The sequence below is a fragment of the Lepidochelys kempii genome, chromosome 9, assembly GCF_965140285.1.
Source record: "Lepidochelys kempii isolate rLepKem1 chromosome 9, rLepKem1.hap1, whole genome shotgun sequence".
In the NCBI taxonomy this organism is placed as follows: Eukaryota; Metazoa; Chordata; order Testudines; family Cheloniidae; genus Lepidochelys; species Lepidochelys kempii.
Window position 1 is genome coordinate 41,343,450 of NC_136388.1, and position 12,990 is coordinate 41,356,439.

Here is a 12,990-nt window from a genome sequence, read left to right on the forward strand (position 1 = left end):
CAAGTTTAGCTGCAGCGTATGATGATCAAATCTAGCATCCCCCGAGGTTAACTAAAAATTTACCTCTGTCTATATAATGGGAATACTGCACTCACGGCTCCACAGGGATATTGTGAAGCTCAACTTATTGTTTGTCAAATGCCTTGAGAGAGTCTCTGATGGGAAGTGCCTTTTTAATGCCAAGTACTATTAGCACTAAAGAAACAACCCTCCAGCCAATGCTATTGCCAGGTATAATTTACTGCCTGTGTCACAATGAGAGGTCAGATCTGATAGACACCCACTGTAAAACAACAGACTCTGCTACCACAGAATTGGGAGTCCATGCAGAGAGGTGCGATAGGAAAGCCAAAGCCACTGAGTTGAGTGGGGTGAATAATAGGTTTTTTGGTTCACTGGCAATTCCAAAATAAATAAATAAAAAAACAAATAAGTTTTATTTTGGTTTGAACTTAAAACCATTTTTTAAAAATATCAGGGAATCAAGAAGCCTAAAATACGAGCAAGGTTGTGATGAGCTGCTCTACTCACCTCTGGACGGGGCCTTCTCCTGGCCATTCTGGGGACTACCTTCAGGAGGTCGATACCCCTTCCCATGGTTACATGCCATCTGTCCGCCTCTCTCACTGGGTCTGCAGCTCCCCCACTCCAAAAGCTGCTACTGTCTCTTTGTGACTTAGCCCTCCGGCCATGTCCCTATATACATTTTCCCCTGCCAGGGTATCAAAGTCTTTCTTGAGGAATCTTAAGCAGGCTTCCCATTCACTGTCCTATTGCTACTCCATCAGTGGCTAGTAGGGGAACCCAGCTTTGCCCTCTACTCTGGGTTCCAGCTCAGGGACCGTTTCGTCAGCAGCCAAGGTTTGTTACCTTCTAGACGTTACTGCTTTCCTTACTATCCAGCACTCCCCCCTCTCTGGGTTGGTTGGTTGGTTTGCCTGCCTCTTGCCTCCTAACTCCCTCCTCCCAGGAAGTAACTTGTAGGCTACCTCTCTTGCTCACCTCCAAGCACTCTTCCCTTGTCCCAGGGAATGACTGCAGACATTCCCAGCAGCCCCCTCTGCAGTCAATTTCCTGCCTTTATAAGTCCAGCCCATCTGGTTCATCCTCAGCTGGACTCCCTCACTCATTCAGGGGATTACTTAGCCGCCTGATTCTCTTCAGCTGTGGCCTGTCAGTTAATTATTCCCCTTGTCACTCTACATTTGCTCAGAAAGAGTTAACACCCCATCACAAAGGTCAAAACAAAACATTTAATTTCCAAACCATTTTTTGGTTCAATTGAAACTATTTGGCAAACTTGACACAATACATGACTAGCTTCAGATCAACTGAAACTGTATTTTTTGGCAAATAAAATGATTCACTGAAAAAAAATCCACCCAGCTCTACCACTGGGTGTATCACTTACCTGCCATGACTTTCTGAGGACACTTCTGAATGGTGCCGATCCCTCCAATATCTGTGCACAATTACCAGCAACCCTCCTCACTGAGAGCTTGCAGGGATTTGGAGGCCTTGCCCAACTAGTAAATGCTTGTCTCATCTGCATTCTCTTGAGTTTGTTTCTTTCTATACTTCTCTCCAGGAAAGCTCTGTGGCTCCTAGTAGGCATCTCAACCTTGCCCACCTTCCACTTGGCCCCACCCACTTGGGTTTCTTTGCAGTGAGGAAGCATACAGGGTTTTGTTCTCCATTTCCACAGCTTCCAAAAGGCAGCTGTGGAACCCAAACATCTCTCTTACTGTAGCCACAAGTCTCTGAAATCATAGAGCCTGTAGACCACTGTGATAATCCCCTCGCATTTTTCTTTAAAACATTATCAAGACCGTATGATGTAATGTTTTCCATTGATGCTAATGGGATTCCGGGAAGCGCTAGTCAGAACAGAAATTAGTTTAGGAATTTTGTTCCTCCTTTTTGAAAAATCTCTCCCTTTCAAGGCACAGTATGATATTTAATTGATACCTATGAATGCTGTCACTCTTCATGAAAGTTTCAGGTTCTTACAAGATTTACTGTGTACTTAATCGAGATTTGTAAATGAGACTGTTATATCTGGAATCTCCCTGAGAAAACAGAGACAGCTGGTGTTTTGAATATACTAGATGCTACAGGATAAGGTAAAGAGAAATAACCATCATGATGACACAGCATTTACAGCTGCAACCATAAGAGATGGAAGATTCACAGTAGCCTAATTCACGATGAAACAGCTATCAGCAGCCCAATTTCATTCCTAAGAAGAGACATTATTAACTGGTGACCCAGTAAGCAGACAGGTGTGAAATAATGTTTCAGTTTAAAAAAAAATCTGAACATGTGGCTTGTAAAATGTTTACACCCAGTTCAACCATGTTTATAGTAATGATGCTTACAAGTGTGTTTCTTATGAATTGTTTGGAGATACTGAATGCAAAATCATAAAAGCTGAAAATGGAAAGCAGTTTATTCCTACATAAAATGACTATATCAGCATATTGTACACACCTACTTACAACTGGGGATGAGGTAAGGTCATGTGTAGTTTCAGCAATCTCTGTAAATTCCATTTTGTGCTTCTTCATAAGTTTAAGTTTTCAATTAAATGTTCCATGGCACAAAACTTGGACATACTAAGAATTAATTATGGTAAAATGGTAATTTTACAGCATTACTTTTGTAGAAACTAGCACAAACATCTCATATGATATCTTGATTTTAATAAAGCTTTTGATACTGTCCTGCATGACCGTCTCATAAATAAACAAGGATTAAAATTAAAAATGATCTGGAGAAATGGTCTGAAGTAAATAGGATGAAATTCAAAATAAGGACAAATGTAAAGTACTCCATTTAGGAAGGAACAATCAGTTGCACACATACAAAACGACTGCCTAGGAAGGAGTACTGCGGAAAGGGATCTGGGGGTCATAGTCAACCACAAGCTAAATATGAGTCAACAGTGTAACACTATTGCAAAAAAAGCAAACGTCATTCTGGGATGTGTTAGCAAGAGTGTTGTAAGCAAGACATAAGAAGTAATTCTTCTGCTCTACTCTGCTCTGATTAGGCCTCAACTGGGGTATTGTGTCCAGTTCTGGGCACCACATTTCAGGAAGGATGTGGACAAATTGGAGAGAGTCCAGAGAAGAGCAACAAAAGTGATTAAAGGTCTAGAAAACACAACCTATGAGGGAAGGTTTAAAAAAGTGGGTTTGTTTAGTCTGGAAAAGAGAAGACTGAGAGGGGACATGATACTTGAAAACTGTTATGTAAAAGGTTGTTACAAGGAGGAAGAAGAAACATTGTTTCTCTTAACCTCTGAGGATAGGATAAGAAGCAGTGGACTTAAATTGCAGCAAGGGTGGTTTAGGCCGGACATTAGGAAAAAATTCCTAATTGTCAGGGTGGTTAAGCACTGGAATAAATTGCTTAGGGAATTTCCATCTTTGTAGATTTTTAAGAGCAGGTTAGACAAAGTACCTGTCAGGAATGGTCTAGATACTTAGTCCTGCCTTGAGTGCAGGGGGCTGGGCTAGATGACCTCTCGATGTCCCTTCCGGTTCTATGATTTACACAACCAAGACAGAAATTGGGTGGAAAGGTAACCAGTGTCACAGAGAAATGAACTGACTTGACTTAGGTCACACAGCAGCTTTACAGGACTGTTAGGAGTAGAATACAGGTGTCCTGAATCGCAGTCCACTGATATGCCCACTAGGACCATACTGCCTCCCCCTGGAGCCGGACAGATCATATCTTATTCCATTCTGAAACTCACGGGGCATAACAGAGACTGCAGAGAGAGTGAGAGAGAGAGATTGGGCCAAAGGGCTGGAAGTCACAGTGTTACGTCAGGATACTCACATCCAAATATTCATGTGCCAGACAGAACAGAGTGGATTGTAGCTTTCAGCCACTGAAAACTATGTTGAACAGAAACAGTTTTAAGAATTAGATGGATGGATGGCCTTGATCACCCTTCTTTAGCAGTAATGAACCAATTCCATTTTTACTACAAGTAAAGAAGTGGGCCAGGGTTGCTACTGCTGCATCAGAATTACAGTAATGAGCACAAAGAGGTGCCAAAAGGTAAAGACAAAAGGAAAGGACCAGATTCTACTCCATTTTATCTCATTGTACACTACCATATTCCTTGACTAGTTTTATTTAGTAAGGTGGTAGCATCTGATCCTTTCTAAACAGATACCTTCCTACTTAATGGTTTTTAAATGCATTTAAAATGAAGTCAAACAATGTTGCCAAAGATTTTAAAGATTTTATTGCTGTAAGAAACTCATTAGTCATAAATATTTGTAAGAGCAGAATCTTATGGCTATGTGCAAATGTTTGCCGATCATTTCAAGATGTAAAAATCCTTCAGTTATTGTTCAAGAAGGCTGGTACCAGCTTTGATAATCTTCAGTACACATTTTATTTATAAATTCACCTTACACAAATTCTATATCCAGGGCATTAATTGCAAGTGTACTTCGGCAGAGCTTGAGAACTGAGACCTTCTGCTCAAAATGACCCAGACAACCTGTTTATTTCATCTGATGGAAACAAAGGTGTGCCATAAAGATGGCCCATTGCAGTTTAGGACAGTGAATTGCTGTTCAGAATTGTACACTTACCAGTTTTCAAGCCTGGTTTATGAATGAAATGAACAAGATAGCAATATTTACTAAAGAATCCCTGCCACTGAGTTCGTTATTTGTCCCTGGTATTTATTATATTAATGTGGTTATCTCTGAAGGGGAAGAAAAGAAATATTTATTTTACACCTAAGTATTTTATATATATTTGTGCCAAGTTTAACCGTTGCCAGTTGCAAAACAGCAGAATATTTACAGCAGGCTCCAGCAGCAACCACATATTATGGAGATTGCCCCTGGAAATCTGCTGGAGTTTCTCCTTGAATGGGCCTTAGCTAAATAGTGTTGCATAAAATCATACCTTCCCTGCATGACAATCCGCTTTTGTTCCGGTTTTGTCTTTTTTTAGTTTTTCTCGAACTTTTCAGCATTTAAGTTCTGCTTCTAAATTTATACAAACAAAAATCAGAGAGCTAGTGAGAGAGAGCCAAACAGCACATCAGACTGAAAGATTAAAAAATACACTTTGTTTCTGTGGCTAGGCTACACTGAGAGGTACCGGTGACCAATGCTCCCTCTAATTTTTGACAGGCCGTGTGCACAAAAAATTTCTTCTGGGCAAATTGTTGTGCTTCTGTGTAAATTTTTGTGTACGTGGTGTTTTGCCGTGTGCACAGGGTTTAGGATCTGTGTGTGTGTGCACACGCGCATAGCTTAGAGGGAACAGTGCTGGTGACTGATCACAAACCTCTTTGAGACTGGATGTGAACCTACCCCGCAATTAATGTAACTGTCAGGATAAGTCAATCACAAGCCCCTCACCTATGACAAAAAGGGTTGTGGACCAGCTCAGGAGTTTTGGCTTGGCTGAGTATTGTCTGGGTAAACATGGGAGGGGCAGGGTGGGGCTGGGGGGGGCAGAGGAGAGGACAGAACTGACCACCTGGGAGAGACTGAGTGGGGGGACAGGGGTGTGGAGGGGGAAAGAGTGGGAGATGGCCAAGCAGCAGTCTGTAAGCACCATGTGACCCTGGAGAAGGTTTGAGGAAGGTTCTGGATCTGATACTGGCTAAAGGGGCTTGGGGCTATAAGCAAAGATGATATCCCCTGTTTTCCGGTTCCTCCTCTGTTCAAGAAGCAGGACTTTATACATTCCTTGGAAATAAACAAGATTGCATCAAACAAATACCTGACTATCACCAATTTCTCCTCCCAACTGGAACATTCCTGCTCGGCTCGAAAAGGGGCAACAGTTATTTTAAATCACTTAAGCAGGGTCCGACAGAGTTCTGCTAAATGAAAAGTGATCAAGCAGCCAAAGATGAAAGCAGCAGTAGGAGAGAGTGAAAGGCTGAACAGTGGTCACAAGCAAGGGACAGACTGCATGTGCTGCTTCAAAGACAGCTCTCATATGTTTGTAACAATGATTTATAAAGCACTAAATATTCAGAGAAAAAGATGCAAAGTCAAAGATGCAAAATATGAATCCAATCCAAAGTCCTTTGAAGTCAATGGTTGTCTTTCCATTGACTTCAGTAGCTTTTGACTAGTCCTTATACTGCAAAAGACATCTCCATCTATTTGGAGCTCTAAAAGCAACATGTCATCAGATACAGGCACACTGTTCCACTGATTGCAATGAATATCTGCACAACTGAGAATAGATTTTTGTCCCTCTGTGAATTAAATCCCATGCTTCAATACATTTCCAGAAGAGCCAGTGTATTGTTTTTAATAATATCTGTGTAAGACACTTCTCTCAGACATTTTTAATTGGCAATTTTAAAAAGTCATGGAAGACTTTTTTATTTGTTTAATTTAATTTTTTTTAAAAAAATCTAATACATTTCTTTTTAAAAATAAACCTATTTAAAATTAGGGCTACCTATGTTAAGGCATAAATTTAGTATAAGCTATTAAATTTAAAATAGTATTCCATCAGTACGTTTGCTGCTGAAAATGTAAAGAGAGTCAAACCACTGAACTAGGGGAAGTCACTGGCTAAGCACCTGGAATCAGTGTTTGTTGAAGAGCAAAACCAATTGTTGATAGCAGTAGCCTCTTCCATGGGTGCAGAGAGAATATTTTGTTCATCTCAGTTTATTCAACAAGTTCAGTTCAATGACCAGTCATTCAAAGTTGAGAAACCAATTGAAAATTAAAAGAAACAAACAGTAAAGATTGTTTTTCGCTCCCAATCAATGAATAAAAACAAGAATGTGATCTACTAGTTCTAAGTCTTGAAGAATATAGTTTCCAAAAACAATAAGTTTTATTCATTAACTACAGATATTTCCTTTTTAAATAAATCCATTAGTTTTAAATGCAAAACACATTTTGATAAACGTACTGTTTTTTCTTAGGTATCCAGCACATTTAAGAAATACTATTTGTGTGGATTTTTAATTGGATTTCAATTTCCATCCAAATACAACTGGACACAAATCACAAATAAACAATTAATCATCATCTAGTAAATAGGAAATGAGTCATTCCCCATTTTCTAACATAATACAAAAAGGTAAAAAATAGGAATCTGAATACATGTATGTTAAGCTATATATTTGCTTAAATAAATATGTATATATTTTAGTATTTCACCTGAATAGCAAAAATTAGTGTAAAGTCTACATTTCGTTGCAATTAAATATGTTATAGTGGTTTCTAGCCAATGAGAATCAACTTTTCTTTAGGAAAATACTTAAAAAGTACAAATGCAAAACAAGATTTAAATAATAAGTTTTAATCGAGGCTTCCTGCTTGCAAGTTTAAATCAGAACTAAAATGGGTGATTTAAATTAATCAACCCACCCTGACTTCTTACAGCAATCAGTCTTTGGGATCATTGATGGGAGTATGAGATAAAGATAACAAGATAAAGATTAGAGTACAGCTGAGAATAAATTATAAAACAAAGTTTAACAATGCTGTAAGATAGTAAAGTAGGCAGTACTGCAACATCCTAGCTGTTTCTAGTGGGGTCATACATCAATCAGAGAAACAATGCCATATCCAGGAGGCAACTTGACTTGTCAGAGTGGATTTAGCACAGGGAGAGTATAATGGTCAGTGTCAGCATCTGAGACTAACCAATAACCTCTATGTGACAAACATCACTACAAACTAGAGTCAACATTCCTAATTAAAGAAATCCCTGCGTATGTCAGGAGCAGAGCCCATGTGATATCTGTAGAGAGCTAAACTTGAATTGTTTTATTAATGTCTGGCTTATTTTAGATGTTTCTGTTAGTATGGTGGATGCAGTGTAAAATCAAATTGAATTTTATTATAAAATGGCATCAGTTGGTCAGTTGAATATGCTAAATTATTTTCCTTTTCAGTTGAAGCACCCTGACATTTTGCATCACTACCAGCCATTTTCCTCTTACGTCAAAGAACGTTTACCTCAACCAGATGACCAGGACATTCCAGTGCAGCCTTTATAGAGCTAAATTGGAATCTGAGGATAATCTTCTGTCTGACCCATGTTGAAAGAATTCAGACTCAAGAGACACAGGCACAGGAGGATTCCAGCAACAGTTATTGTTTTATTAACAAAGTATTTCTCAGAGGCCCTGATCCACCACTGCCTTCTTCCAGTTTTATGCCAGGATAAATTAGGTGAAAATTTGACCCATAAGCTATAAACATTCACAGGCATATTCTACTCCAATTTACACAGTGGGACACCTCAGTTAAAAGAAGGGAGAAATCCAGGTAAAGTTTCCACCTCAGACTCTAGCTTCCTTATTAAAACTATCTTCACAAGCTCATTCATAAAAGGCTAATGCAACATTAACATGCAAAATATCCCTCCCTAGCAAAGTAGTCATAAACATGTTACTGCAGAACAAGGAATTTATTTTCTAGACTGGGGGCCACATTCTTCTCCCGTTTACATTAATATAATTCCACTGAGTTTTATAGACTTGCTCATGTATAAATGGAAGTAGACATTATCCCCATGAGCATGTGTCCTATTTCAGCCTCCAAGGATACATAAACTACAGGGGCTGACAATACAGTATGGAGCAGATTCTCGGTTGGTGTAAATTGTCCTAGCTCAGTGTTTCTTAATTGAATTTTCTCAGAATCTATGGGACAATTTACCCCAGGTGAGAATATGCCCCAACATATCCCAAAAGGAATAGTTTATATTTTCCCTTTTGACAAAATAATCTTACTCAGTCTAGTAATGGTGTTTCCAGTTCTTCTCTTGAGCGTCTCTCATAAGGTGGGTGGAAGAAAGAAAGTCAGTGGGCCAAGTTCTCCTCTGACAGAGCTGATCAAAAAACTGGGGAAAAAGTTCATGAGACATTTCAAAATTCTGAAGTTTCCATTATGCAGGGAACAAAATGAAGCATTTCTTCACTATTTCAAAACTTCATGGTTTTTTTCCCACAGTTCCGCCCTTTTTTCCCTACTGCATGCAATAGAATTAATGATAAGTAGGAGTTACCCCACACCCACATTTCCAATTTTCTTCTTTTCCTTTTGACACTTTAACTCTTAAAAAGTTGAAGTTTCAAAAAGTTACCGTAAGTGGAAAAAGAAGAAAACTGAAAACCTCTAGTTGTTTTTTTCTGTTGCATCCAATGGGGGAAAAGGAAAGAAAGGTGGAGAAAAACACTTCTTCTTCTTCTTCTTTTTTTTTTTTTTGGTTTTGAAGAAAAGCCATGGAAAATTAAAAAACAAAACAAAACAAAACAAAAAACCCCAAAACCGAAGTTTTTTCCATGGAAGTTTTCAGTTTAGAAAGAAGTTAAAAATTTTCCATTGGGAGAAAAAGTTTCAAATGAAAATGTCTCCCAGATTTACGCTCTCAGCTGAGGGACTGCATAAAGCCTTTTGTACTGCCCGCTATCCCTCTCTTTGGAAAGTTGTCCCTGCAATCTCCATGCAGAGATGCCTCCACCAGTGGCATCCACTGAGCAGGTGGATTCAGTAGCCTCTCTGAAAATGTCACTATGCAAGGGGGCTATGGGAGAAGTCAAGAGGGTGAACTAAAGAAGTAGTTACTGTATTTAGCAATTAAGATTCCTCACATTACAAAACAGAAGGGCAGGGGCTGCTATTTCAGTGCAGGTTCTGCTTCACATTCCAGCACAATTCTACAAAAGGCCTGTGGGACTGCCCAATGCCCTGCCTATGAAGCCTGGTCTACACTTAAAATTAGATTGACCTAGTTATGTTGCTCAGGGCTCTGAAAAATTTACCACCGAGTGCCGTAGTTAGATCAACCTAACCCCCAGGGTAGATACGCTCAGATCGATGGGAAGAATTCTTCCATTGACCTAGCTACCACTGCTTGGAGAGATGGATTAGCAACTTCAATGGGAAAACTCCTTCCGTTGATGTAGGAAACATCTACTCTACAGCACTTCAGCAGCTCAGCTGCAGCTCCAAAGCAGCGCTGCTGTAGAGACTGTACTGTAGGCCTGGCTTGAGTTGGGTTATAGATTCTGCCCCTGCAATCCCTCTAACTACTGAGAAGTTCTCTGCACACAGCCTATTTACATAGACTTTGTGCTGGTGTGTTTGAGAAAGGAATACATCCTAGAGGAACCATGGAGCAGATCTTTCACTGTTGCCTTACTCTGCTATCTTTCAGGCCCGAAAAGCCACCTTGTTTTTGAAACAGCCTCTTAGCAGCAAATCTTCTCTTTTAAAATCACAATGAGCAAAGCAATGGCATGAAGTACAGGACAAATAGAAAAATGTGAAAGCAATAAGAATAAAGGTTTCAACTCCTAAAGAGCAGGTGTTAGACAGAGATTACACCAAAGGGGAGATGAGAAAGCAAAATAAATGTGCAATAGAAAAGGGACATCGTTCAGTAATAGATTTGTGATTGTGAATGGACAGTATTATGGTAGAGCTGTACAACAAAAGAGTTAGTCCACAATGGCAAAAACAGTATTACACTCTTAACATTTGGAAACATTATCTGTTATAGAAATTTCTGAGGAAAGCTCTTTGCATCTCTATTACATTGGGGATATAACTGGACAATTGCTCAACTGATTAATCCAGGCATGGTGTCTCTATTATGTTCTGCAATGAATACAGACGCTTTTATGCAAATGCTGCCCAAATAAAATTGTATGGGCTAAGCTGTGAGTTGGTGTGTTCCTACTGTACAAAAGGGTTTGAGAATAGACTACAGATTGTTGCAAGCTCGTCTTTAGAGCCAGGCTTTTAGGGGTCCTTGGCTGGCTGGAGAGAGATGAGCAAAAAGTCTCCCCCTGCTTGCCCAGCAGTGCTAAAGCCTCTCACTACTGCAGTCCCTCTGTGCTCTGAGTAGTACAGTGACAGCTCGTTACTACTGCCCTGCACAGTGATGATCAGAAGATTGAATTTCTGTTCCATGGGAAATTGCGGCTTTTCTTTCCAACCCAAAACAAAACAAATGTTGAAAAATTAAAATTTCACAATTTTTCATGGAATGGAAGTTCTGAAGAATGTTTATTCAGAAACAGTTTGTTTCAATAATGCTGAAACAATATCAAATATTATTTATAAGTTAATGTTTTAATAGAGTTGAAATTCTTAAGTCGAAACAAAACATTTTTACCTAACTGCTGACCTCATCACACGCTCTAGATCAGGGTCGGTGCCCCAAGGGGAGCAATCTGCTTCTCCCTAATGAATGGAGAGAACTGTGCAATCCCTCCCATATGCACGGGGAGCAGCACTGGGGGACATGGTACTTGCCACAGAGTTTAGCCTCGAGTGCACAAGCCCCTGCAGTTTAGCTCTTAAAGTCTAACTGCACCATTGTGTCTAAGTAGTCTTGAGAGAGCTGCACAAGGATAACAGAGACCAGTCTGGAAGCTGATTGTAATAAGATTGCTGTTTTAACCTCTCTGGCAATCTTTCCTTAAGGGATGTTAAGCATTTTCTTAAGGATATCCAAGTTCATGCATTGCAGATCTTTCATGTACAAGTCTATCCATGCAATAGAATGGTGCAAGCTTTTGTGCTGTCTGCCCAGCCACGAGGAGTACCTGATTTCCAGGGAGATGTTTGTGCAATTATTTCATAAAAAATTATTCACTGACTGCCATCAAATTCTGTTTACAAATGGTCTATGAAAAAATTTCCCTTCACCTGTGTTTGTTTTTCATAATGATTTGCCAAGTAATTTCTTGGTCTGTAGTTCATTCACTAGTAGCACTTTGTTGCGAGTGTTCAATTTTTGAAACTGGATTGGACAAACAGGTAACACAGCCCGTTTTCTTTTAAAGGTCTGATTAGCTCATCTTTCAGTAATACTTTTCCAGTATGAATATGCATGAATTTGGATTCAGAATATTTGCTTCTGAAAATATCGTCATAAAGTTTCAGCAAACATCCCTTCTGCTAAACTCATTCCCTAGAATATTTGTGGAAAGCAAACATAAAAAGGAGCATGACACAGTCAACATGAATTTATTGAATGATTCAAGAGCACATTCAAGCAATTCAAGGTCCTTTAAACTAGCAGAGGAATAAGCATAGCAAAGCTCAGCTCTGTTACATCCCCTCCCATTCCCAATATACCCCCAACTCACACTTAACATTGCCTCTCCTCCTTATGCCAGGGAGCTGCTGGTGTAGGAGGCTGCCAATGCTACCACTGCACCAGCTAGGAATTCCCCCATGGTAGGGGAATCTCTGGTTTAAGGCCAGTTTAAGAGACAGCAAACAAAGAAGGAATATAGAACCAATTTTTAACACTGCAAACTGTTAAGACTGGATCATTACATTTTTAATATATTTATTCAGCATATTAACTATTTACTATATTTTTAATGAACTGTCAAAGGGGGTAAACAGTAAGGTGGCAAAAATTACAGACAACACAAATGTAGGTTAGGTTAGTGAAGTTGCAAGGAACTCCAGAGCATCTTAGAGCCAGGAAACGGGGCAACATAATACCAGATGAAATCCTTTGTTAACAAATTCAAGGTAAAACACAAGGAATACCTTAAGCTATTCATATTCATTGATGTGTTCTAAGTTACAGTGTAACCACTCAGGAAATTCAGCCACTGCAGACAACTCAGTGAGAAAATCTACTCAGTGTGCAGCAGTGGTTAAAATTAATATAATATTAGGAAGTTGTACTGAATTGCAAAAATATAATTCTACAAACCACTGGTACACCCTTACCTTGAGTGTTATGTTCAGTTTTGGTTACCTAGCACACAAAAGAACAGAAAAGTTTCAAAGATGGATGAAAAAGCTATTAGTCATGGAAGGACAAACATACGAAGAGAGCTTGAAAAGACTGCCAGGTATAGAGAAAAGACAAGAGTACATGGAAAGCAGAATATACAATAAAGAATAGATTAGAGAAGGTAAAACAGGCTCTTCCATTTACCTTTTGTTATAAAACAAGGAGCCATCTGATAAAACCAAAAAGTGA